The 25,507-nt window shown below is 37.2% G+C and overlaps 1 non-coding gene across 1 annotated transcript; it reads left to right on the top strand.

Moving 5' to 3' along the window:
• Positions 1 to 9,299: 9,299 nt before the first annotated feature.
• Positions 9,300 to 9,406, top strand: LOC114903305. Its single transcript, XR_003795692.1, has one exon. It is a non-coding gene; the product is annotated as a U6 spliceosomal RNA (small nuclear RNA).
• Positions 9,407 to 25,507: the final 16,101 nt, after the last annotated feature.

Raw genomic sequence — 25,507 nt, 5'->3', positions numbered from 1 at the left:
AATCAACAGAATTAGAAATGAAAAAGGAGAAGTAACAACTGACACTGCAGAAATACAAAGGATCATGAGAGATTACTACAAGCAACTATATGCCAATAAAATGGACAACCTGGAAGAAATGGACACATTCTTAGAAAAGCACAACCTTCCGAGACTGAACCAGGAAGAAATAGAAAATATAAACAGACCAATCACAAGCACTGAAATTGAAAGTGTGATTAAAAATCTTCCAACAAACAAGAGCCCAGGACCAGATGGCTTCCCAGGTGACTTCTATCAAATATTTAGAGAAGAACTAACACCTATCCTTCTCAAACTCTTCCAAAATATAGCAGCGGGAGGAACAACTCCCAAACTCATTCTACGAGGCCACCATCACCCCGATACCAAAACCAGACAAAGATGTCACAAAAAAAGAAAACTACAGGCCAATATCACTGATGAACATAGATGCAAAAATTCTCAACAAAATACTAGCAAACAGAATCGAACAGCACAATAAAAGGATCATACACCATGATCAAGTGGAGTTTATCCCAGGAATGCAAGGATGCTTCAATATACACAAATCAATCAATGTGATACACCACATTCACAAATTGAAGGATAAAAACCATATGATAACCTCAATAGATGTAGAAAAAGCTTTTGACAAAATTCAACACCCATTTATGATAAAAACTCTCCTGAAAGTAGGCATAGAGGGACCTCACCTCAACATAATAAAGGTATATATGACAAACCCACAGCCAACATCATTCTCAATATTGAAAAACTGAAACCATTTCTTCTACGATCAGGAATGAGACAAGGTTGCCCACTCTAACCACTATTATTCAACATACTTTTGGAAGTTTTTGCCACAGCAATCAGAGAAGAAAAGAAATAACAGGAATCCAAATCAGAAAAGAAGAAGTAAAACTGTCACTGTTTGCAGATGACATGATACTATACATAGAGAATCCTAAAGATGCTACCAGAAAACTACTAGAGCTAATCAATGAATTTGGTAGAGTAGCAGGATACAAAAGTAATGCACAGAAATCTCTTGCATTCCTATACACTAATGATGAAAAATCAGAAAGAGAAATTAAGGAAACACTCCGATTTACCACTGCAACAAAAAGAAAATACCTAGGAATAAACCTACCTAAGGAGACAAAAGATCCGTATGCAGAAAATTATGACACTGATGAAAGAAATTAAAGATGATACAAATAGATGGAGAGATATACCATGTTGTTGGATTGAAAGAGTCCACATTTTGAAAATGACTATACTTTCCAAAGCAATCTAGAGATTCAGTGCAATCCCTATCAAACTACCAATGGCATTTTTCACAGAACTAGAAGAAAAAGATTTCACAATTTGTATGGAAACACAAAATACCCCAAATAGCCAAAGCAATCTTGAGAAAGAAAAACGGAACTGGAGGAATCAGGCTCCTGACTTCAGACTATACTACAAAGCTACAATAATCAAGAGAGCATGGTACTGCCATAAAAATAGAAATAAAGATCAATGGAACAGGACAGAAAGCCCAGAGATAAACCCATGCACATATGGTCACCTTATCTTTCACAAAGGAGTCAAGAGTATACAGTGGAGAAACGACAGCCTCTTCAAAAAGTGGTGCTGGGAAAACTGGACAGCTACATGTACAAGAATGAAATTAAAACACTCCTTAACAGCATACACAAAAATAAACTCAAAATGGATTAAAGACCTAAATGTAAGGCCAGACACTATCAAACTCTTACAGGAAAACATAGGCAGAACACTCTATGACATAAATCACAGCAAGATCCTTTTGACCCACCTTGTAGAGATATGGAAATAAAAACAAAAATAAACAAATGGGACCCAATGAAACTTAAAAGCTTTTGCACAGCAAAGGAAACCAAAAACAAGACCAAAAGACAACCCTGAGAATGTGAGAAAGTATTTGCAAATGAAGCAACTGACAAAGGATTAATCTCCAAAATATATAAGCAGTTCATGTAGCTCAATATCAAAAAAAGAAACAACCCAATCCGAAAATGGGCAGAAGACCTAAACAGACATTTCTCCAAAGAAGTTATACAGATTGCCAACAAACACATGAAAGGATGCTCAACATCACTAATCATTAGAGAAATTTAAATCAAAACTACAATGAGGGGCTTCCCTGGCGGCACAGTGGTTGAGAGTCCACCTGCCATTGCAGGGGACACAGGTTCGTGCCCCGGTCCAGGAGGATCCCACATGCCACGTAGTGGCTGGGCCAGTGAGCCATGGCCACTGAGCCTGCGCATCCGGAGCCTGTGCTCCGCAACGGGAGAGGCCACAACAGTGAGAGGCCTGTGTACCGCAAACAAACAAACAAAAACTATAATGAGGTATCACCTCACACTGGTCAGAATGGCCATCATCCAAAAATCTACAAACAGTATATGCTGGAGAGGGTGTGGGAAAAGGGAACCCTCTTGCATTGTTGGTGGGAATGTAAATTGATACAGCTGCTATGGACAACAGCATGGAGGTTGAAAAACTACAAATAGAGCTACCATATGACCCAGCAATCGCACTACTTGGCATATACCCTGAGAATACCATAATTCAAAGGAGTCACGTACCAGAATGTTCACTGCGGCACTATATACAATAGCCAGGACATGGAAGCAACCTAAGTGTCCATCGACAGATGAATGGATAAAGAAGACATGGCATATATATACATTGGAATATTACTCAGCCATGAAAAGGAATGAAGCTGAGTTATTTGTAATGAGGAGGATGGACGTAGAGTCTGTCATACAGAGTGAAGTAAGTCAGAAAGAGAAAATAAACACCGTATGCCAACACATATATATGGAATCTAAAAAAAAAATGCTTCTGAAAAACCTAGGGGCAGGACAGGAATAAAGATGCAGATGTAGAGAGTGGACTTGATACTTGAGGGGGGTGCGGATGGTAAGCTGGGACTAAGTGAGACAGTGGCATTGACATATATGCACTACCAAATATAAAATAGATAGCTAGTGGGAAGTAGCTGCATCGCACAGGGAGATCATCTTGGTGCTTTGTGATCACCCAGAGGGGTGGGATAAGGAGGGTGGGAGGGAGATGCAAGAGGCGGGAGGTATGGGAATATATGTATACATATAGTTGATTCACTTTGTTATACAGCAGAAGCTAATACAACATTGTAAAGCAATTATACTCCAAAAAAGATGTTAAAAAATAAAAGAACCAAGGTTAAATCTATACTTTCTTAATGATCAACTTTAATGCATATGAATAAATGTATACTTTGTGAGGTTTAAATAAATACATATGTAAGTTAAAAAAAAAGAACCAAAGCACAAATCAAAGGCCTAAAAATCGGCAAATGAACAAAATTCTCTAAAATTTATATTAAAGTGTTCTTAGAACACTTAAAATTTAACCTACAATAATTAAAATATGATACAGAACTTTTAATTCTAGGAGAAGATAAACCAAAGATAATATGTTTGACATAAAATAATTTTTTATATAAGCAAGGGAACATGATTTGTGTGTTAAGGAACAATCTGTCTAGTAAGAGACAAATATAGAAAGCATGATACAATATGATAATTGCCATATGATAGTGTCAGCTTAATATGGTAGAGAAATTGGTGTAGTACTGTCTGAAGAGACAACAGGTGAACTGTCCTTGAAGTATAAACAGGATTTCATGATGGGAGGATATTCCAAAGAATGTAAACGCATTCCAAATAAATTTCAAGGATATAGGATATTTAGGAAATAGTAAGTAGTTTGAGTATAGATGTAAAAAAAATGCAGGAAAATAGTCTATTAGAGAAATAGCAATGTTCCTTCTCTTTTCAATATAAATATTTATATATGTATATATGTACATAGTTAATTTTTTGCAGATGTGCAGGGAGTTAGCCATTTTGCTTTCAGAGAGTGTAACGTGATATAACTTTCACTGTTGCCTTGAATATGTATTCAAATATATTTTTTAGTGAAGTATAGTTGATTGTGAAACATTTTGTTATTCTATTTTTTTACATTTTATTGCATCAAATAATTTAAATAGGAAAACTTCTTACACTTCTTGCAAAGTATAATGAAGAAGCCATCTTTGGTGCTGGAGAGATGTGGCATCCAATCCACGTGTAGCAGATGCCGACTCTGATCAAGGCACTGGGCTTATGTAAAGCATGCTGTGTAACAGCCTGCGGTTATGATGCTCTTAAAATCACTCGAGTTTTGGAAATTACTTTGCGACTTAGAAATTTCGATTTAAGCCTAGGTATGTAGTATAGCACTGAGCCTGGCACACAGAGAAGGGACTGAATAAGTGTTATTCCCATAATTATGTGTGTGTGTGTGTGTGTGTGTGTGTGTGTTCTACATCGTCAACCACAGATCCCTTTTAGTAGTGAGATCTCTGGAAATATTATTATTTAGGTTAAATTAATGTCAATGGAAAAAGAGGCTTTAAATGATAGTTAAGAAGGCAGATTCTGGAGGCAGAATGCCTAGATCTGAATCTTGGCTCTGCCACTGATGAGCCATAAGACCATGTCGCTTTATCTCTCTGTTGCCCCATCAGTATAATGAGGATAATAAATGCTTACCTCATAAGGCGGTCATATATTAAAAGAGTTAATATATGCAGAGCACTTGGAAAAGTGCCTGGAACAGGCAAGCACTTAAATGTTAGCTAATGTAATTATTGAAAAGCTAGGATATGCTTTTGATGGTGGTTTCTCAAATGCATCTTATATAAAGAAGAGATAAACATTTTGCTGTATGTGATTATGACAGAAGTGTGTCATCCTCATTATCAAAAAGGTCTATATTACCTTCCTGTGATTAGGTCTAAATTTAAATTTCTACAGTCAGAACAGAATAAGCTCTTCAAAGTCCAAAGTTAGTTTGAAAGCCATCTTAATCATATAACATGTCTATCTAAAATTGAAGAGCTGTTGATATTTGTTTCCTTATCTGAAAAATAGTCACAATAATATCTACTTCTATGTTTGATGTTGATCTGATAGAATTAAATATGATAATGCACTCAAAGTGATGACCTTATGCCTAACTTAATATTCTATTAGCTATTGTTACTAGCATCAACCATTTTCAAATGGTCTCTCAACTTATTTCCTCACAGGTCTGCTTAACATTTGTGAATAATTGTGAGACTATGGCTGTTGAATCTAAGAGTAGACTTTAACTGTTTCCTGTTGTAATCTAGTATAACACCAATGCAATCAGGGGCACTTCTTTTGCCCTTTGATGAGGCCGGGCTATAAAATCCTTAAATATACTAATAACAGGAGGAAAATATTTTTCAGAGTCTGACTTTCAATCCTAATATTTATTTCTTTTGAAACAAGAGAAGAGACAGGTCCTTGATTAATTTATTATTGTCTGATAGTTATTTTAAATAGTGCTTTCATGTTTCTATTTCTCACATTTAACTTACTGCTTTTTCCATTTTTTCCCGAAACTGTTCAGTTGGATAGTAGAGCTGAATTCTTAACTTGATGAGAGTTGTAATTTTCAGGTGTAAAACTTTTGCATCTATTACAAATCAGACTAGTGGCTGTTTTCTTCTCACAGTCCCAGTTTTAGTCTGTTTATCTTCCCACGTTTTATTGTTTCCTCTATATGGTAAATATTTTACACTATGGTGTATAATTTTGGAATCCTTTTATTTAATTCACCTGAAGTGTTTGACATTATCTGATTTTAACTATATAAGATTAACACAATGAAACTTCTTTTATAACAATTTTTCCATCAAAAATCCAGAATTGTCACTTACAAAGTAGCACTATTGATGTCTTTGTAGGTATTTTTTCAGTCAAGTCCTGTATTTCCAAATTAGTCCTGCTATTAAAAGTAAAAGCTCTTTTAGAGCAAATGTGTAACATTAAAAAAGCATCTATACTATGACCAAAATGTCTAGTTCCAACTCAAGAAAAGCACTGACAGTTCTCATTAGGAGTATTTTTTTTTTATGTTATGCAACTTCTCAATGGAAGGACACATAAAAATATACAGCTGAAACGTTTATTCAGGCTTATAACTCATGCAAAAAATCTTGCTGAGAAAATCAAGAAAATATATTTCCCCTCCCATTTTTGTAATTTAGCTCTATTTGAATAGTTTGAAGATAGGTTTAAAAAATCACATGTGGAGGGCTTCCCTGGTGGCGCAGTGGTTGCGAGTCCGCCTGCCGATGCAGGGGACACAGGTTCGTGCCCCGGTCTGGGAAGGTCCCACATGCCGTGGAGCGGCTGGGCCCATGAGCCATGGCCGCTGAGCCTGCGCGTCCGGAGCCTGTGCTCCGCAACGGGAGAGGCCACAACAGTGACAGGCCCGCGTACTGGAAAAAAAAAAAAAAAAAAAAAAAACCACATGTGGAATAAGAATAAATTTGGAAAAGCAGAATTTAAAATATGCTTTTCTCTCTTTTTAAATAATGAAGTGATAGTGCTGTTACCATGAAGAACCAAGAAAACATTTGTTTTAGCACATCATATGATACAATGGGGTGATTGCAGGAAAGTAGGAGAGGTGAATGTTTCCAGAGCAGAAGCTCCACTTGCACTTAGAGAAAGAATCTACTGTGAACTGTCTGCTGGTGCGGGTTGAGGAGAGGGCTTGGAACATCAAGAGCTACTTACTTACTGTTTCCAATATTCGGTTTCTTCAAAGTGAAGAGGTTTCAATACAATAATAGTAGGTCAACACTGCTTTTACGGACATTATTAAAACATAATCTCAAACTCAAGAAAACTTTTATGTAAATGATTTTTTAACCCCCCCAAATTTAAAATTCAACTCTATTTTTATTAGATGGGATCCTGGCTAGTTTCCACCTCCTGAGGTTTTTTTTATTCTGTGTTTATTTTTAAGACTAATTATCCTCACCTACATAAACTTCCTGGTTTTCAGAATATTTAATTGGCTGGTCAATGTCTCTGTTCTCCAGATGACAGTTATCTAACATGCATCATCAAAGGGATCCAAAATTCAGACCAGATGACATCTACTCAAGAGTACAGGAGGAACCGAAGCATTAAATTGTGGCAGTACTAGCCAACATGTGTAGCTCATCATTGCAAACAAGTGCTCAGCCAATGGAGTTGTGTGTTGTCATTGTGAACCATAACTGTTGGAAGAGTTCCAGAAATGACATAAGGAATTCTGCATAGAGCAGGTGGCAGGTGGGCACCCAAGGTAGGTTAAATGAATGTATGACTTAGGAAGCTGAATAAGTTATACAGACTGGCATAATTTGGATACATAGTAAATTTAAAAGATTACTTGTATTTACGTTCTCATTATTTAGAAATTGATCTGGAGCTTATACAAAGAAATTGGATTTAAAGTGCTGTAAGCAATTAACTGTCAGATAAGATTTGCCTTTTTTTATCACAAATTCAGAATTCCAGGATAATTTTTGTCTTTTTTACATAAAGGGAAATAATGGTAATTTTATACCTTAAAGGAAATAACAAAATCTTTAATATTTGTCTGTTAAAAAGTAAAATGATAAGGTAGCACCAGGAAATACACATTGGCAGGAGATATTCCTATACCTTCAATCTGAATCATCTGAATAAAAGAAAATTTCACATCCCTTTAGATTTCACAAGCTCAAGGAAATGTGAAATATTTGACATTTTCATCTTAGTGTTTTCACACATAAAAGAGACACCTTTCAAGGGTAAGTAGCAAACTTGCTTTTCCTGTTGAAAGCTAGTTTTGCAACTCAAAGGGCAAATAAGGAAAAACTGTTGCTCTAGAATTTTCTGAAATGCTACAACTCACACATGCAGTAAACTCCTGTTCTACTCATGGTGTCTGCACGTGGCCCAAGTCAGAATCTTAGTTGCTGAATTGCTGAGAATTTAGAAATGATCCCTTCTAACCAGTCTACCGTATAGGTGAAAATCAGAAAAGGTGTAAAACTTGTGCATTGACAGAGTTCAATTCTTTCAGTCTTAGTTACTACACATTTAGTTGTCACTTAAGTTTTAATTGGCTAAAATTAGGCCCCTTATTTTCACTGAAACTATGCAAAGTTTTTATCCTGCAGCAGCTACTTCATTCACTCTGGTTGTGATGCTTTGTAAATGAAAGTCAAGGTGACTTTTGCATATACGCATATTACTATTTAAAAGTAAATTCAGAGGCAAGATGAGGCTGAGATTTGTGGCCTATTACATGCTGAAGATAGAAAATTTGGTGCATTTCTAAGCAAGAGCTAGGTCCTGTGGGAGCATAAAAGGCACTTAGGGAAGCAGTGAAAAAGGGCTAGAACACTGTAGAAGGCCTTCAACACCAGAGAGAGGAGGATATATTTAAAACATTAGTCAGCAAGGAATGATGATAGGGATTTGAGAACACAGAGGTTATGTTTACTGTGGTGGTGTCAGGGAGAGCATTTTGGCAGCGGTGGGTAGAATAGAACGCACAGGAGGGAGACAGGGATAGGAAATGTTGTACCGACTGTGTAGGGCTTCCACATCAGGCACTGGTTTCTGACAGACTGACGTTTGGAATGCAAGCTGAGTAAGCATAAGTTCCAACCTCCTGTTTCTAACAGGACTTGAGCACCAACCACATCCTATCCCGTAGAGGCACCACCAGAAGCTGCTTGGTATCTTCTCCCCAGGGTTCTGAGCTCTGGCTCCACAGGCTCCATGTCTCAGTTCCTGCAGTTCCGGCAGCAGCCAGGTGGCTCCCCTCCCCGGAGGTCTGAGCACCAACTCTATGATAGTCTCTCCCTGAAGCTCCTTGGCTCTAATACTCCCAATCTCTGCCTTTTTGTTCCCTTAGACCTAGTTGGAGCCGTCTCTGCAGTTATCATTTCTGGATGACCTCAGTATCCTCTTGGTGCTTTTTTAGGCCTTCAGAGCATGTGTAAGCTGATCTCTATACTAAATCCCTCTACTGCAACACCTTAGTGCAGTTTCCATTTTTCTGCTGGAACCTGACTGATAGAATGAGGGTGAGCGGTGTATCAACTATGTAGACAACATGGCAGGAGCATTGGAACATAGAAGTGTGGGCATGGTCAGGGAAGATAAGTAGTTAGATGTGATTAGACCACATAGCTGAACATGAGATGTCCTGAAAATTACGCTGGGAAAAATTAGGGTGGGATTTTAGTAACATATTAAGTGTCTATATACAAACAAAACTGACTTCTGTAACTTGCATCATCCATCCCAATAATTTCCTCAGGAACACACTGATCTAGTCTAATTTTTTAAATGTGATAGGCTTTAAAAATATATGGAGTGCTTGCTTCGGCAGCACATATACTAAAATTGGAACGATACAGAGAAGATTAGCATGGCCCCTGCGCAAGGAGGACACGCAAATTCGTGAAGCATTCCATATTTTTGATATTAATAATAAAGAAACGGCATTTGTTGAGTGTTTATATTTATCTATTTATTTATATGGAGACTCTTATGCTTCCCCATCAGGTTAAGTGTCCTATATACAGAGGCATCCAAGGAGATGTCTAGGGGCTGACGGATATGGTTCAGAGCCTCATGAAAGCAATCTGAACTAGAGGTATGTGGTTTGGAATCATCAGTACACAGATGGAAACTGAATTTACGGAGGTTACTGAGGTAACCCAGAAAGAAGGCAGAGAGTGAGAGAACGTAATGCTTATGGCAAAACATGAGAAGAAGCAACAGTTTCCATGAGTTTTCGATAGGGCCCCTGTGCTTTAAACAATCAATCTGATGTCTGACTCTCATGTTCCATTTACTACTTCCCACCTATATCCCTGGAATTAGTTGCCTGCTATTTTCGAGCAACACTTGCTGAGATGACAACATGGGATAGTAAACTAGGCTTGGGCTTTAGGTCCAAAGTCTTGGGGTTGGACATAAAGACATAGAGTCATAAAATCAGCTTCGTAATAGTTAGGATCTCTTTAACCTCTCGGGTTCTCTGTTTTCTTCTCTGTAACATTAATAAGGATATTAATCATTAATAACGATTTCATCTCAGGGCTGTTGTGGGCATTAAGAGTCATACAACAAGCAGTTGTTGGTCAGCTGCTAAATGCCAGTTGCAAAAAAAATTTTAAATAAAAGTTTTTTTAAAAAGGGGGACTTCTCTGGTGGTCCAGTGGTTAAGGCGCTTCTCTTCCACTGCAGGGGGCATGGGTTTGATCCCCGGTTGGGGAATTAAGATCCCACATAGTGTGTGGCACGGCCAAAAAAAAAAAAAAAAGCCAGTTGCTGCTTGGTTGTCACTATGGGTAAAAGGGGAAAAAGAGCTTACAGACCAATGGGGGAGACAGACACATTACGAGGTGAATATAATGTAGTATATACAGTGAAGCAATAGAGAAGGTATGAGGCTCAGCGACAGGGAAGGATTCATAGACAGGCTTTAGCTGTTTAGGCTGAATCCTGAGGAAAATATGGGAAGCAGTTGGATGGAAACAGAATAGTATACTATTTGGAACTTAATATCAGGTGTTTAGTAAAGGAGTTTATCTTCTTCCCTTTTACTACCTCCTTCTAGTCCTGGTCAAAAGTTAATTGTTTCCGAAAGACTGCCTGAGCTTACTGGCTTCCTTTGTACTTCCATTTAATCCTCTATTCTATTTGACTTGAACACACATTAACTGTACTGTTTTTATCATTTTACTTTTGTGGATATAATTGATAATTGCTCTTATATTTTAGTAGGTGCCCCTATTTTGTCTTTTTAAATAGAAGAAAACTTACTGGGAAAATTATTTTTAGTATTCTTTTGATGTCTATAACAGTGTTCCACATACAGTCAACCCCTGAAAATTTTTTTCAATTCTTTTTGTCATATAAATAGCAGGCAATGAAAAGATAGCTACAAAATGATTCTTAATACATATGCATTTTGCTCTTACATAAATCATAGAGAAGGATAAAAACCAGGTGGCCGCGACATGAAGACCCCTGAGGACGTGACAAGAACAGCCTCCGCAGCGTGGCTGGAAGTGACGTGTGAGTGCAGAGTGGAGGAGAGATGCTGAGATGAGACAGTCAGGACAACCTCTATAGACAACTCTTTCTAGAGGTTTTGCTGTGAAGGTAGCAGAGGAATGTGGTGGCGCTTAAGGGGAAACAAAGGGGTTGGAAGGGAGCTGTTATCATTTTTTAAATAATAGGAAGTCCCCAGAACATGGCTGCATATTCATGGGCAAGTTCCAGTAGAAAGGGGAAATCGATGATAGAGGAGAAAGCCCTGAGGCTTCTGGCAAACATCTTTTCCCTCTTCTCTAAAACTGAAGGCCACCAAACCATTTTAGCAGTTCTATGAGTCTTCATTCTTTTGGCTTTTTTGGGAAGTCACTATCCCACAACTGATGTGACTATATCACTATTATAATATTAGAATTCAGATATAATTGTGTTCCTAACTGAACATGAAGTAAACAGGTAATAGAATGTTACTCTGATTTTATATTGGTAGCTGTATCTGTCTCAAATCATTAAATTTTTGCTCAATGAAATCTCTTGGACATATAAAACATGACAGACCTTTCAGAATAGGTGACTCAAGAAATTTATATCTAAGGGGAGAATATTTTCAGCGGTAACTCAGGCAGGGTTCTTTTTCACTGCATAGTGAAGGAGAGCTATGTGACCAGCTCATGTCTACAGGAATCACTGGACGGGCTTTCATCTCATCACTACATGAAATCGGCAGTGTACCCCACTTTTCAGGAAAGTGTTACATAATCTGTGAAAGGGGGCAAGTCCCTTGACTTTATGGTAAGACAGGGCATGCATTTTTTTCATCCATGGAAGGGCAGGCTGGTTGTCACATCTTTTACTTGACTGAAAGCCAGTCTTGTGTCTACAGATTTTTCTGTGTAGGTGACTCCAACTCTTTTACCACCTTATACAGCAAGAGACTAAGAACTCAGTGTGTACATCTTAGACATGAAACAGGATCTGCTTGACCCCTGAAGGGAGGGAGAGGAGTTTATTTGTCTGATCCCTTTGGCCTCCCTCTGTTCTGTTTTGGGAACTCTGATTGTTACAGGGTGTTCTCCAAACCATACTCACCTTCGCCCCCAAATTGTGCTTCAGAAAAGACCGATGCAAAGCAACACCTTTGAAAATGTCCTCATGTGATCAGTGGTTTCAATTTGGAATCTGGTCCTGGTTTATGGAAGAGATGAGAAGGAAAATTCTCCTGTCCTGGGGATTTTGTATGTTTTTTCAGTCTCTCAGATTTTCTTCCCCTTAAAATGTGGTTGTGAAAAGCAGATGTTCAGTAAAGCTCAAGGCCTTAGAAATATTCATCATTGCATGGTAACTCAATACCTCAGGGTAGACACTATCTGTAGTGGCAAAATAGATCTTTTTTCCCATGCCTAACATGGAATTGTAGCCATTGAAATGGTACAAAATATGGCCTCTGAATTTAGCCTACATTCAAATCCATTTATTGTTTGAAGAAATCATGCAATGCCAATTAAGGGTTTTTTTTTTAATCTTTCATAAATCAACTGCATATTTATTTTGCTGACTAGACAGAGTCAGATAACAACACCCAAAATTAAATTTCTGCCCAAAATATCACAAAATGGATGCCAAGGTCTCCTTAAAAACTTACTGAGATCCCAACTTCGCTTCTAATAGCAGTGTTCAGTGTCTGGCATTTGGCAACACATAGTGAAAAGTCACTGTAACGGCTATTTTGGTGTAGCATCGTGGAGAACTACATCGATTACAGCCCATTGTTGTAAGGTGACCTTGAACCTCATTTAAAGAGTTGCACATATTCAAAGTTTCTCATCTACCAGAAACATTCAAAACTTGGAGTGTTTGTTCAAATTATTCTTCTAGTAATAACAATGTATCGAAACCACTTTTATTTTCTGACATTTGTCTGTGTAAGGCACGTGATTCATTACACTGGTTTTATACTGAAGAAATAACTTTGGAACACTTTGTTACAGCAGAAGCTGATATTCATAACTGGTTTCTTGAATACCAGGCAACTAACCAGTCATGGATATATTAACAGGCTATTCATGCTTTTCTTATTTTCACTCTGAAGTAAATAAAGAGAGGCCCTTTGGCTGGGATGTCATTCAATATTATAATGATACAGTGTTGATAATAATTTCTACTGGGGAAATATAGTATCTGTCTTTACATTCATCAAAGTAATAAATAAGCAAAGTTCCAGCTTATATACAATCTTTCCTCAGTTTGCTGCTTTCTGAAAATTGCTTTGAAAGTTAATTAGAACTGTATAAATTATAGCCAGCATATCATTCCCTAAGAACAGCACACAACTGGGAAATACCTTACCAGGAAAGCAGAATGTTTATTATTTCACTGGCTAGATTTGGCACTGTACTCCTATGGCTGCAACTCAAGTCTTTTTTGAGTAACCCAGGCTCCCTTCCTTCCCTCCCTCCCCTCCCTCGCATCCCAGCTTAAGTTTGTGCATTGAGCATTGTAGTTCTACACTAACGAATGTATATTTGAGAGCTGTTTCTGGTCTCTAATTTTAGCAGTATTATAGTGCCTCCTCCCAGAATGTGTTCAGTCTGTGATCCATCACCTTTTACTTATCAACCAAAGAGTATTGGCCTGTAGAGAGTGTCCCTTTTAGTCATAATCAACCTACAGTGAATCATTAACACATAGTTTCAGGCTAAGCTAGCAGTGATCCTTTTTGATGCTTACATATGCCACAGAGAAATGAGGGCCATGTGTATTCCATGCTATAGGCTGATGAATACTTGAGGTGTGTGGGCAGCGGGGAATGGGAGGGGCTGTAACCAATGGAAAGAGGGACAAAAAGAGTCACAGAGGCAAGAGGTGAGTGCCTTGTGTGGGTCTGATTTCACAGAATAATCAATCTCAACCTTTTTCTATGCATCAGTCTTTTGAGATTCTAATTAAAGCTGTGATTAATTCTTTAGATAAAAGCAAATATGCACATATACAAATTGTTTTGCATAAAATTTCTAACAGTTGCTAGGTCTCCTGAAATCTCAGGTTAAGAATTCCCACCGGGACCAATGGTGTTTCAGAGCAGAAAAAAGTTGGGCCTCATTATATTAAACGGGTGGGAATCTCAAAGAAAGAAAGATAAGTGGATAGTAGTGAGGGGAAGAACTAAAAGGGTTCATGTAAAATGAAAAACAATGGGATTGAAGCAAGAAGTAATGGCAAGGTTTAATGTGAAATAGAGCTACAGAGAAATTATCTGGAAGACTTGTTATCTTGTGGGGAATTAAACTGTTGGGAAATTTGTTCAGAAGACCTGGGATGTTTTCAGAACTCGCTCTAAAGGAGATACAATTTTGACAGATCTTGAGGGTTCTTGGCAGAAGCTCAGAAGGTTCCCCAGGGTGCTGGAGCTGCTGACATCAGAATCAGCAGGGCTGTGGCCGCTCTTGATAAAACACAGTTTGTTAAGGAAAGAGAAACTTTATGTCACCTTGGCTTTGGCATCTACTGAGAGAGTGAAAGAGGGGGACTGGAGTTTAGATTACAAGGGAAGTTGTGTTTGAGCCACAGAGGAAAACAAGTAGTTTCAAGTGTTCAAGTGTTAGCTGTTCAGTGTAAAGGGATACATGGTGGGCAGAGGGTGGGGTCCTCAGTTGGACTGAAGGCAGGACATTATTTGAAAAAAGTGTACCTATGCCCTGATGCTGATTTGGTGATACCAGGATTAAGCCCTAGCTCTGAATTTACCACGACCTAGCGCTGTGAATTTGAGTAAGTTATCTTACATCTCTGGATCTCTTTTTCTTGCTCAGAAAAAGGTCCACAGGAGGCCTAAATGATCCCTAAGATTCCTTCCAACTCTAGAAGTCTCTGGTTATTGCAGAGAATGGAAATCAATGGGAAGAAGAGCCATACTGCTTCAACAATGCTTTACTTATTTTCAAAAAGACCTCTCTTTTATGCCTACTCTGATGCTTTCCATGTGTTGATTAATAATTTTAAGTAGATTAACACCATTGATTTCATGAAATACAAGAATCTCAATTTTCCTAAGTAAATCTTGACAATTATATTTTTCTACCAGCAGCTGGAAATCAGCAGTTTTAGTTAACTTTTAAAAAAGCAAATATTGCATTTATTTACTCTAGTTGCTGTGTGGAAACTTAACCACTGCCAGCTTCAGCCACAGGACTTTCTACAAGAAGAAGTTGTGGTTTCTAGATGAGAGTAAGTGAATAGCGTTTTCCGAGGCTGCTTCAGGGAGCATCTGAGATATCTCAGCATATTTTGCATCTTGGCAGAGTGAACCTGTTATGAATTCTCTGGGCTTGGCTGCCAGTCTCCTACCCCAATTATTACCTTCTTATTTTGGCAGACAAGAATGGCTGGGAACTTGTGTGGGATGAAAGAGTTGGTTCCAGTGGTCTCGGCAGTGCCTCAAGTCTCCCGTTGGGTAGGTTCTTGCAGAATGAGGCTGGAAGCGCCACTTAGAGCATCTGATTCTAACCTCTGCAGTAAGCAAACACCCATTCTTATATTCATCAACTGGAGCCTGCATTAGGTAGGACACTGCTCAGGCCACACTTTGCAAGCCTGTCAGTCCATGTGTGTTGTATAAAATGTTATAGATAATTGTCCTATAATATTTTAAATAGGAAAGGGTTATTTGTCATGATTGCTAAAAAACTATTTTTGAGGAGGCATAGCATCTGAGATCCTTTAATTCAAGGGGGACAAACACTAAAAGCCACATGAATTCAGACTAAAACAAGAGATGTGAATCCATTTTACACTCTACAGGACAGATGCCATTTAGAGCAGTGCCCAACCTGGATTTTCTGGGTCTCTGAGTAGTTGAAAGTGCAGAGTTATTTAACAATATCTGTTATTCAGTATGAATTGTGATTATTAACTTCAGTCTGATTAAATAAAAGTATTAGCTCTCTAATGTGGAAGGTCTACACAATTGTTTTTTAAAGGAAATCCCCATACCCCTAAAACCATTAGTGCCAGTTGCCATATTTAAAATGTGTTAATAAATAGACAAACAGAAAGACATTTGGAAGACAATTAACAGGGTGAGCCTAGCTTAATATACTAGAAAGATCACTGGATCTTGTGTTAGAATACTTGCATTCCGGCCTCAGCTTTATGACCCATTATGTGTCTGATCTTGAGGAACTTACTTTAAAATATAAATATTTATTATATATTTCTATAAAATAGATGGCATCTGAAAATGGATAGCCTACTATAGTGGGCAAAATTCTAAGATGCTCTCCATGACTTCCACTCCCTGGCACATATGCCCCATATAATCCCCTCCTCTTGAGTCTTGGTGTCACCTATGAATATGAGGGAATATTACTCTCATAATTATTGATATTATATGTTCTATGTAAAAGATAAAGGGATTGTAATGATGTAATAATGGTAATCTTGGGAAGGGGACAGTGATTGGAAGAAAGCATTATACAACTCGTAGTTGCAGACAGTGTTCGCTTTCTTCATCTAGATACTGGCTATTTGGCTGTGCAGTTTATTAAAATTCACAGATCTACACTATGTGTACTTTCTGAATGTTTATTGTGTTTCAGTGAAACGTTAAAGCATTTATATGTATTTTTAAAAACTTTTTTCTTTTAGACTATTAAAAATTAAAATTATCTAAATAAAAACTTATATAAAATTATTTAAATAAAGCTGACATTAATTTATTTTGAAAATTTACTTACATTTTATTAAATATTTTGATTAAAGTAACACTACTCACAATTTTAGAGTTCAATGTTCACCTAGTTGCCATTTAAAGGATTTTATGCTTCATGTATTTTATATCTAGTTCCACATATATTTAAATTTAACAGTAAAATGATTTGTAGAGTACTACAAACAGTTCTTCAGCCACCATCTGCAGCTGATATGAGTTCTAGGCTAATTCATGACTAGTTGCAAAACCACAAATTGAAACACACAAAAAAGTTAGGACAGATGCTTGACACTACTAGAAAATGATACTTCATTATTCAAGAATTGACTAAAAAGACTTTAAAATAAAGACTGTTACAAGAGACACTACATAATGATCAAAGGATAAAGCCAAGAAGAAGATATAACACTTATAACTATAAGCACACCCATCATAGGAGCACCTCAATATATAAGGCAAATACTAACAGCCATAAAAGGAGAAATCTACAGTAACACAGTAATAGTGGGGGACTTTAACAACCAACTTTCATCAATGGACAGATCATCCAGACAGAAATCAATAAGGAAACACAGGCCTTAAATGATACATTAGACCAGATGGGCTTAATTGATATTTATAAAGCATTCCATCCAAAAGGAGCAGAATACACATTCTTCTCAAGCGCACATGGAACATTCTCCAGGATAGATCACATCATGGGTCACAAATCAAGCCTCGGTACATTTAAGAAAACTGAAATCATATCAAGCATCTTTTCTGACCGCAACACTGTAAGATTAGAAATCAACTACAAGAAAAAAATAACTGTAAGAAACAGATACACATGGAGGCTAAACAATATGCTACTAAAAACCCAATGGATCAGTGAAGAAATCAAAGAGGAAATTAAAAAATTCCTAGAGACAAATGAACACGAAAGAACGATGATTCAAAACCTATGGGATGCAGCAAAAGCTGTTCTAAGAGGGAAGTTTATAGCAATATAATCTTACCTCAGGAAACAAGAAAAATTTTAAATAAACAACTTAAACTTACACCTAAAGCAACTAGAGAAGGAATAACAAACCACATCCGAAGTTAGTAGAAGGAAAGAAATCGTAAAGATCAGAGCAGAAATAAGTGAAATAGAGATGAAGAAAGCAATAGAAAAGATCAACGATACTAAAAGCTGCTTCTTCAAAAAGATAAACAAAATTGATAAACCTTTAGTGAGACTCATCAAGAAAAAGAGGGAGAGGGCTCAGATCAATAGAATTAGAAATGAAAGAGGCGAAGTTACAATGGACACCACAGAAATGCAAAAGGATCATAAGAGACTACTACAAGCAACTATATGCCGCTAAAATGGACAATGTAGGAGAAATGGACAAATTCCTAGAAAGGTACAATCTCCCAAGACTGAACCAGGAGGAAATAGAAAATATGAACAGACCAATCACAAGTAATGAAATGTTGAAACTGTGATTTAAAACTCCCAACAAACAAAAGTCTACGACCCGATAGCTTCATGGGGGAATTCTACCAAGTATTTAGAGAAGAGTTAACACCTATCCTTCTGAAACTATCCCAAAAAATTGTAGAGGAAGGAACACTCCCAAACTCATTCTATGAGGCCACCATCACCCTAATACCCAAAACAGACAAAGATAGCACACAAAAAAGAAAATGACTGGCCAATATCTGATGAACATAGACGCAAAAATCCTCAACAAAATACTAACAAACTGAATCCAACAATACATTAAAAGGATCGTACACCATAATCAAATCGGATTTATCTCAGGGATTCAAGGATTTTTTAACATCCACAAATCAATCAGTGTGATACACCATATCAACAAATTGAAGAATAAAAATCATATGATTGGGACTTCCCTGGTGGTGCAGTGGTTAATAATCTGCCTGCCAATGCAGGGGACATGGGTTTGAGCCCTGGTCTGGTAAGATCCCACATGCCATGGAGGAACTAAGCCTGTGCACCACAACTACTGAGCCTGAGCTCTAGAGCCCAAGAACCACAACTATGGAGCCCGCATGCTGCAACTACTGAAGCCCACACACCTAGAGCCCATGCTCTGCAACAAGAGAGGCCACCAAAATGAGAAGCCTGCACACTGCAACGAAGAGTAGCTCCAACTCGCCGCAACTAGAGAAAGCCTGCATACAGCAATGAAGACCCAATTCAGCCAAATAATAATAAATAAATAATAAATAAATAATATGATCATCTCAACAGATGCAGAAAAAGCTTTTGACAAAATTCAACACCAATTTATGATAAAATCTCTCCAGAAAGTGGGCACAGAGGGAACATACCACAACATAATAAAGGCCATATATGACAAACCTACAGCTCACATCATGTTAAAAGGTGAAAAGCTGAAAATATTTCCTCTAAGATCAGGAATAAGACAAGGATGTCCACTCGTGCCACTTTTATTCAACATAGTTCTGGAAGTCCTAGCCATGGCAATCAGAGAAGAAAAAGCAATAAAGGGAAGCCAAACTGGAAAAGAAGAAGTAAAAATGTCAATGTTTCCAGATGACATGATACTATACATAGAAAATCCTAAAGATGCTACCAGAAAACTACTACAGTTCATCAATGAATTCAGTAAAGCTGCAGGATACAAGATAAATACACAGAAATCTCTTGCATTTCTATACACTAACAACAAAGAATAAAAAAGAATAAAATACCTAGGAATAAACCTACCTAAGGAGACAAAAGACCTGTACCCTGAAAACTATGAGAGGCTGATGAAAGAAATCGAAGATGACAGAAACAAATTGAAAGATATACCATGTTCTTGGATTGGAAGAATCAATATTGTCAAAATGACTATACTATCCAAGTCAATCTACAGATTCAATGCAATCCCTATCAAATTACCAATGGCATCTTTCACTGAACTGGAACCAAAAAAAATCTTAAAATTTAAAAATTTTTATGGAGACACAAAAGACCCTGAATAGTCAAAGCAATCCTGAGAAAGAAAAACCAAGCTGGAGAAATCAGGCTCCCTGATTTCAGATTATACCACAAAGCTACAGTCATCAAAATAGTATGGTAGTGGCACAAAAACAGAAATATAGATAAATGGAATAGGATAGAAGGCCCAGAAATAAACCCACACACCTATGGTCAATTAATCTATGACAAAGAAGGCAAGAATATACAATAGAGAAAAGACAGTCTCTTCAATAAGTGGTGCTGAGAAAACTGGACAGCTACATGTAAAAGAATGCAATGAGAACACTCTCTTAAACCATACAGAAAAACAAACTCAAAAACTCAAAACAAACTAAATGTAAGACTAGATAATACAAAACTCTCAGAGGAAAACACAGGCAGAACACTCTTTGACATATTGCAGCAATATCTTTTTTGATCCGTCTCCTAGAGTAATGGAAATAAAAACAGAAATAAGCAAATGGGACCTAATGGAACTTCAAAGGTTTTGTACAGCAAAGAAAATCATAAACAAAACGAAAAGACAAACCACAGAATGGGAGAAAATACTTGCAAATGATGTGACCAACAAGGGATTGATCCCTAAAATATACAAACAGCTTATGCAGCTCAATATCAAACAAACAAACAGACAACCCAATCCAAAAATGGGCAGAAGACCTAAATAAACATTCCTCCAAAGAAGACATACAGATGGCCAAGAGGCACAAGAAAAGATGCTCAACATCACTAATTATTAGAGAAATACAAATCAAAACTACAATGAGATATCACCTCACACCAGTCAGAATGGCCACCATCAAAAAGTTTACAAACAATAAATGCTGGAGAGGGTGTGGAGAGAAGGGAAACCTCCTACACTGTCGGTGGGAATATAAATTGGTACAGTCACTATGGAGAAAAGTACGGAGGTTCCTTATGAAACTAAAAATAGAGCTACCACATGATCCAGCAATCCCACTCCTGGGCATATTTCCAGAGAAGACCATGGTTTGAAAGGATATATGCACCCCAATGCTCATTGCAGTGCATGGAAGCAACTTAAATGTCCATTGACAGATGAATAAGTAAAGAAGATATGGTACATATATACAATGGAATATTACTTAGCCATTAAAAAGAATGAAATAATCCTATTTGAAGCAACATGGATGGGCCTGGAGATTATCATACTAAGTGAAGAAGTCAGAGAAAGACAAATATCATATGATATCATTTATATGCAGAATCTAAAAAAAAACTCCAAATGATACAAATTAGCTTATTTACAAAACAGAAACAGATTCACTGACTTAGAGTATGAATTTATAGTTACCAGGGGTGAAGTGTGGGTGGGGGGAGGGACAGATTGGGAGTTTGAGATTGACATGTACACACTGCTATATTTAAAATAGATAACCAACAAGGACCTACTGTATAGCACAGGGAATGCTGCTCAATATCCTGTAATAACCTAAATGGAAAGAGAATTTGAAAAAGAATAGATACATGTATATGTATAACTGAATCACTTTGCTATACACTAAAACTAACACAACATTGTTAATCAACTCTACTCCAATATAAAATAAAAATTAACAATAAAAGGATTGACTGTGTTCATACTATCTGGGAGAAAGAATTTTTAAATTAATTAGTCTGTCTTTTACCTAAGCACTGCCATCACCTACATCCTCTCCAACGCAACGAAAACATTACCCTATTTCTGATATCAGCAAATGCACAATCTACAAATCTTGGCGTTCAGATGGACATATGGACTAAGATGTGAGAAATATTTACTGGGGTCTGAACAGTTTCAGAAATAAGAGGTGATATTTGGAGTTCCAGGTCACATCTTGCTGGCACTAGGAGCTGGATCCCATGTGCGGAAGTGCCCACATGTTCTTTAGTAACTGTATTTGTTCTTTTATTTTGTTTATAATATGTGGATTCTCTAAAGTATACAGCCCAAAGCAGAACGCTCTTTGCCTGTGTCTAGGGGCAGGACTGAGGGGCAACACTAGGGGTTTTTGAAAAATTCAGCATTTTGAAGAGGAGAGATTCACGAGGTCACTCAATGCTATAAGAGAAATGTGATTTACTGTATGAAATAACATATATTTGCTATGTGTGTACTGTAAAATTATCCTTCAGCACCATCATATTTATGTTTTGTATTTAACAGCAAACAAAGTTAGCTGTTTTCTTCCCTTGCCTAAGTACCCATTGCATTTTCTCATTTATTTTCAAGTTGATATTTTTCTTAGTGAATGTTCCTGCTTATTAATATTTATCAAAATAAGACAAAATATTTTTGTCTTCCTATATTTTTCTCTTTCATCATTCACACTGTAGCTATGTATTTCCGAATATGACTTTCTTAGAAAAATGCTTCCTAATATCAAACATTGCTCCTGCTTCCTAATATTGAATATTGCTCAGTTACACTCCCAGAAAGGTGGCTCCTTCTTAAGGCAGTTCAGATTTTTTCATTCTTAGTATGATTACTGAATATGACTCTTAGTATGATTACTTAATCTCACTTTTATGAGTGAGACTGTTCTAGTTTTTAAATGAAAAAGCTTCCATGATGTTATCAATTGCTGAATTCTAATTATAATATTAAATTCTGTTGTAAAATTACATAATTGGAAACTACAATTCAGGAGGTGCTCTGAATTGGTTGTTCCTGGCACTACTACTACAATATAATTATAATAGAACAGCTCTCAATAGACTGGAGATGTGCCTTAAGTATTATATAAAGAGAACACAATTGTTAATCCAATAAATTTGATAACAAAGAATTCATGTGATGATGGTAATGATTTCAATATAAGTAAATTTAGTGTTCCACTGTAGATATTTCCGTTAGGAGGGAAAACATTCAGAAAAGAAAAGAAAAGAAAAACTTCTTATCAATGAAGAATTTCATGGTAAAGTAGAATTATTGTATAATGTCTATTTCTTTAGAAGAGGATGTTGCTTCTTTTAGAGGGAATAGAGAGATTATATCAGTATCTAGAAATTATATGTATACATGAATGAAATGAGCCTACTAATTATTTTTCCCTGTTTACTCTCTTATGACATGGAATCTCTTAATATAAACTTCAAAATTTGTGGTAAATTAATTATTTTTTGTTGTAGAATATCATTGAAGATGTACTTTAGTTTTTGTTCATACAAATATATGCATACAAAACCATGAAACAATTCAATGAGTTGCTTCCATTTTAAATAATTTCAAAATCTTGCTTTTTACATGGAATCTCAAAACTTTTTAAACTTAAAATTGCTCTTCCATGATTAAAGAATAAGGAAGAAGTTTTTTGGAGTGCCAATGCTGAACTAACAGTCAAAGGTGGGGCATTTTTGTATTTCTCCTAATGTTTATTCAATGGGTATTTTTAAAATGTTTGTTGACCAATAAAAAAAATCCCTTGGTTGTAATTTGGAAGATGCTACATAAATGTAAAGCAATATTGCATGACTTCTGTTCTTGGTTATGAGGATGTAATAAAAGCCAACTTACTTTCCCAACTGAAATCAACTAGAAAAGTCTACTATAAGAACAAACATTTGAGTGGTGGTGTGTGCAGCGCTTCTCCACACAAGTGCCAAGGTGTGTCCCTGCAGTGGTTCTGTGCTGGGAAAGCCAATCCTATGTGTCAGGTGCAAGGCCTCTGCACACACTGGCCTCTATAGAACCGATGTCCCGAAGCTCCCTGGGCAACTACACCAGCCGATGAGGTGGAGCTGAGAAGCCACAATCCCAAATCGGCCACCATTCAAGGGCCGGAAACCTGATTCCTTTCTGACTTGCCCATCCTCCAGCCATGTGGCTGACAGGGTCTTGGTGCTCTGGCCTGGTGTCAGGCCTGAGCCTCTGAGGTGGGAGAGCCGAGTTTAGGACACTGGATCATCAGAGACCTCTCAGCCCCACGAAAAATCAATCAGCGAGAGATCTCCCAGAGATCTCAGTCTCAGTGCTAAGACCCAGCTCCACTCAATGAAAAGCAAGCCACAGGGCTGGATACCCAATGCCAAACAACTAGCAAGACAAGGACACAACCCCACCCATTAGCAGAGAGGCTGCCTAAAATCATACTAAATTCACAGACACCCCAAAACACACCACCAGACGTGATCCAGTCCAACAGAAAGACAAGATCCAGCCTCATCCACCAGAATGCAGGCACCAGTCCCCTCTACCAGGAAGCGTACACAACTCACTGAAACAACCTTACCCACTGGGGGCAGACACCAAACACAATGGGAACTACGAACCTCCAGCCTACAAAAAGGAGACCCCAAACACAGTAAGATAAGCAAAATGAGAAGACAGAAAAACACACAGCAGATGAAGGAGCAAGATAAAAACCCACCAGACCTAACAAATGAAGAGGAAATACGCAGTCTACATGAAAAAAGAATTCAGAGTAATGATAGTAAAGATGATCCAAAATCTTGGAAATAGAATGGAGAAAATACAAGAAACGTTTAACAAGGACAAGAAGAATTAAGGAGCAAACAAACAATGATGAACAACACAATACATGAAATTAAAAATTCTCTAGAAGGAATCAATAGCAGAATAACTGAGACAGAAGAACGGATAAGTGACCTGGAAGATAAAATAGTGGCAATAACTAGCATAGAGCAGAATAAAGAAAAAAGAAAGAAAAGAATTGAGGACAGTCTCAGAGACATCTGGGACAACATTAAACACAGCAACATTTGCACTATAGGGCTCCCAGAAGCAGAAGAGAAAAAGAAAGGGACTGAGAAAATATTTGAAGAGATTATAAGTTGAAAACTTCCCTAACATGGGAAAGGAAATAGTCAATAAAGTCCAGGAAGTGAAGAGAGTCCCATACAGGATAAATCCAAGGAGAAACATGCCAAGACACATATTAATAAAACTATCAAAAATTAAACACAAAGAAAAAATATTAAAAGCAGCAAGGAAAAAGCAACAAAAAACATACAGGGGAAATCCCATAAGGTTAACAGCTGATCTTTCATCAGAAACTCTGCAAGCCACAAGGGAGTGGCAGGACATATTTAAAGTGATGAAAGGGAAAAACCTACAACCAATATTACTCTACCCAGCAAGGATCTCATTCAGATTCGATGGAGAAATTAAAACCTTTACAGACAAGCAAAAGCAACGAGAATTCAGCACCACCAAACCAGCTTTACAACAAATGCTAAAGGAACTTATCTAGGAGGGAAACACAAGAGAACGAAAAGACCTACAAAAACCCAAAACAATTAAGAAAATGGTACTAGGAACATACATATCGATAATTACCTTAAATGTAAATGGATTAAATACTCCAAACAAAAGACACAGACAAGGTGAATGGATACAAAAACAAGACCTGAATATATGTTGTCTACAAGAGAGCCATTTCAGACCTAGGGACATTTACAGACTGAAAGTGAGGGGATGGAAAAAAGATATTCCATGCAAATGGAAATCAAAAGAAAGCTAGAGTAGCAATTCTATCAGATAAAACAGACTTTAAAATAAAGACTATTACAAGAGACATAGAAGGATACTATATAATGATCAAGGGCTCAATCCAAGAAGAAGATATAACAATTGTAAATATTTATGCACCGAACAAAGGAGCACCTCAATACATAAGGCAAATGCTAACACCATAAAAGAGGACATCAATGGTAACATAATCCTAATAGGGGACTTTAACACCCCACTTTCACCAATGGACAGATCATCCAAAATGAAAATAAAGAAGGAAACACAAGCTTTAAATGATACATTAAACAAGATGGACTTAATTGATATTTATAGGACATTCCATCCAAAAACAACAGAAT

The sequence above is a fragment of the Monodon monoceros genome, unplaced genomic scaffold (genome assembly GCF_005190385.1).
Source record: "Monodon monoceros isolate NGI ecotype Baffin Bay Population unplaced genomic scaffold, NGI_Narwhal_1 Super_Scaffold_20, whole genome shotgun sequence".
NCBI lineage: Eukaryota > Metazoa > Chordata > Mammalia > Artiodactyla > Monodontidae > Monodon > Monodon monoceros.
This window is presented reverse-complemented; position numbering and strand designations above follow the sequence as displayed.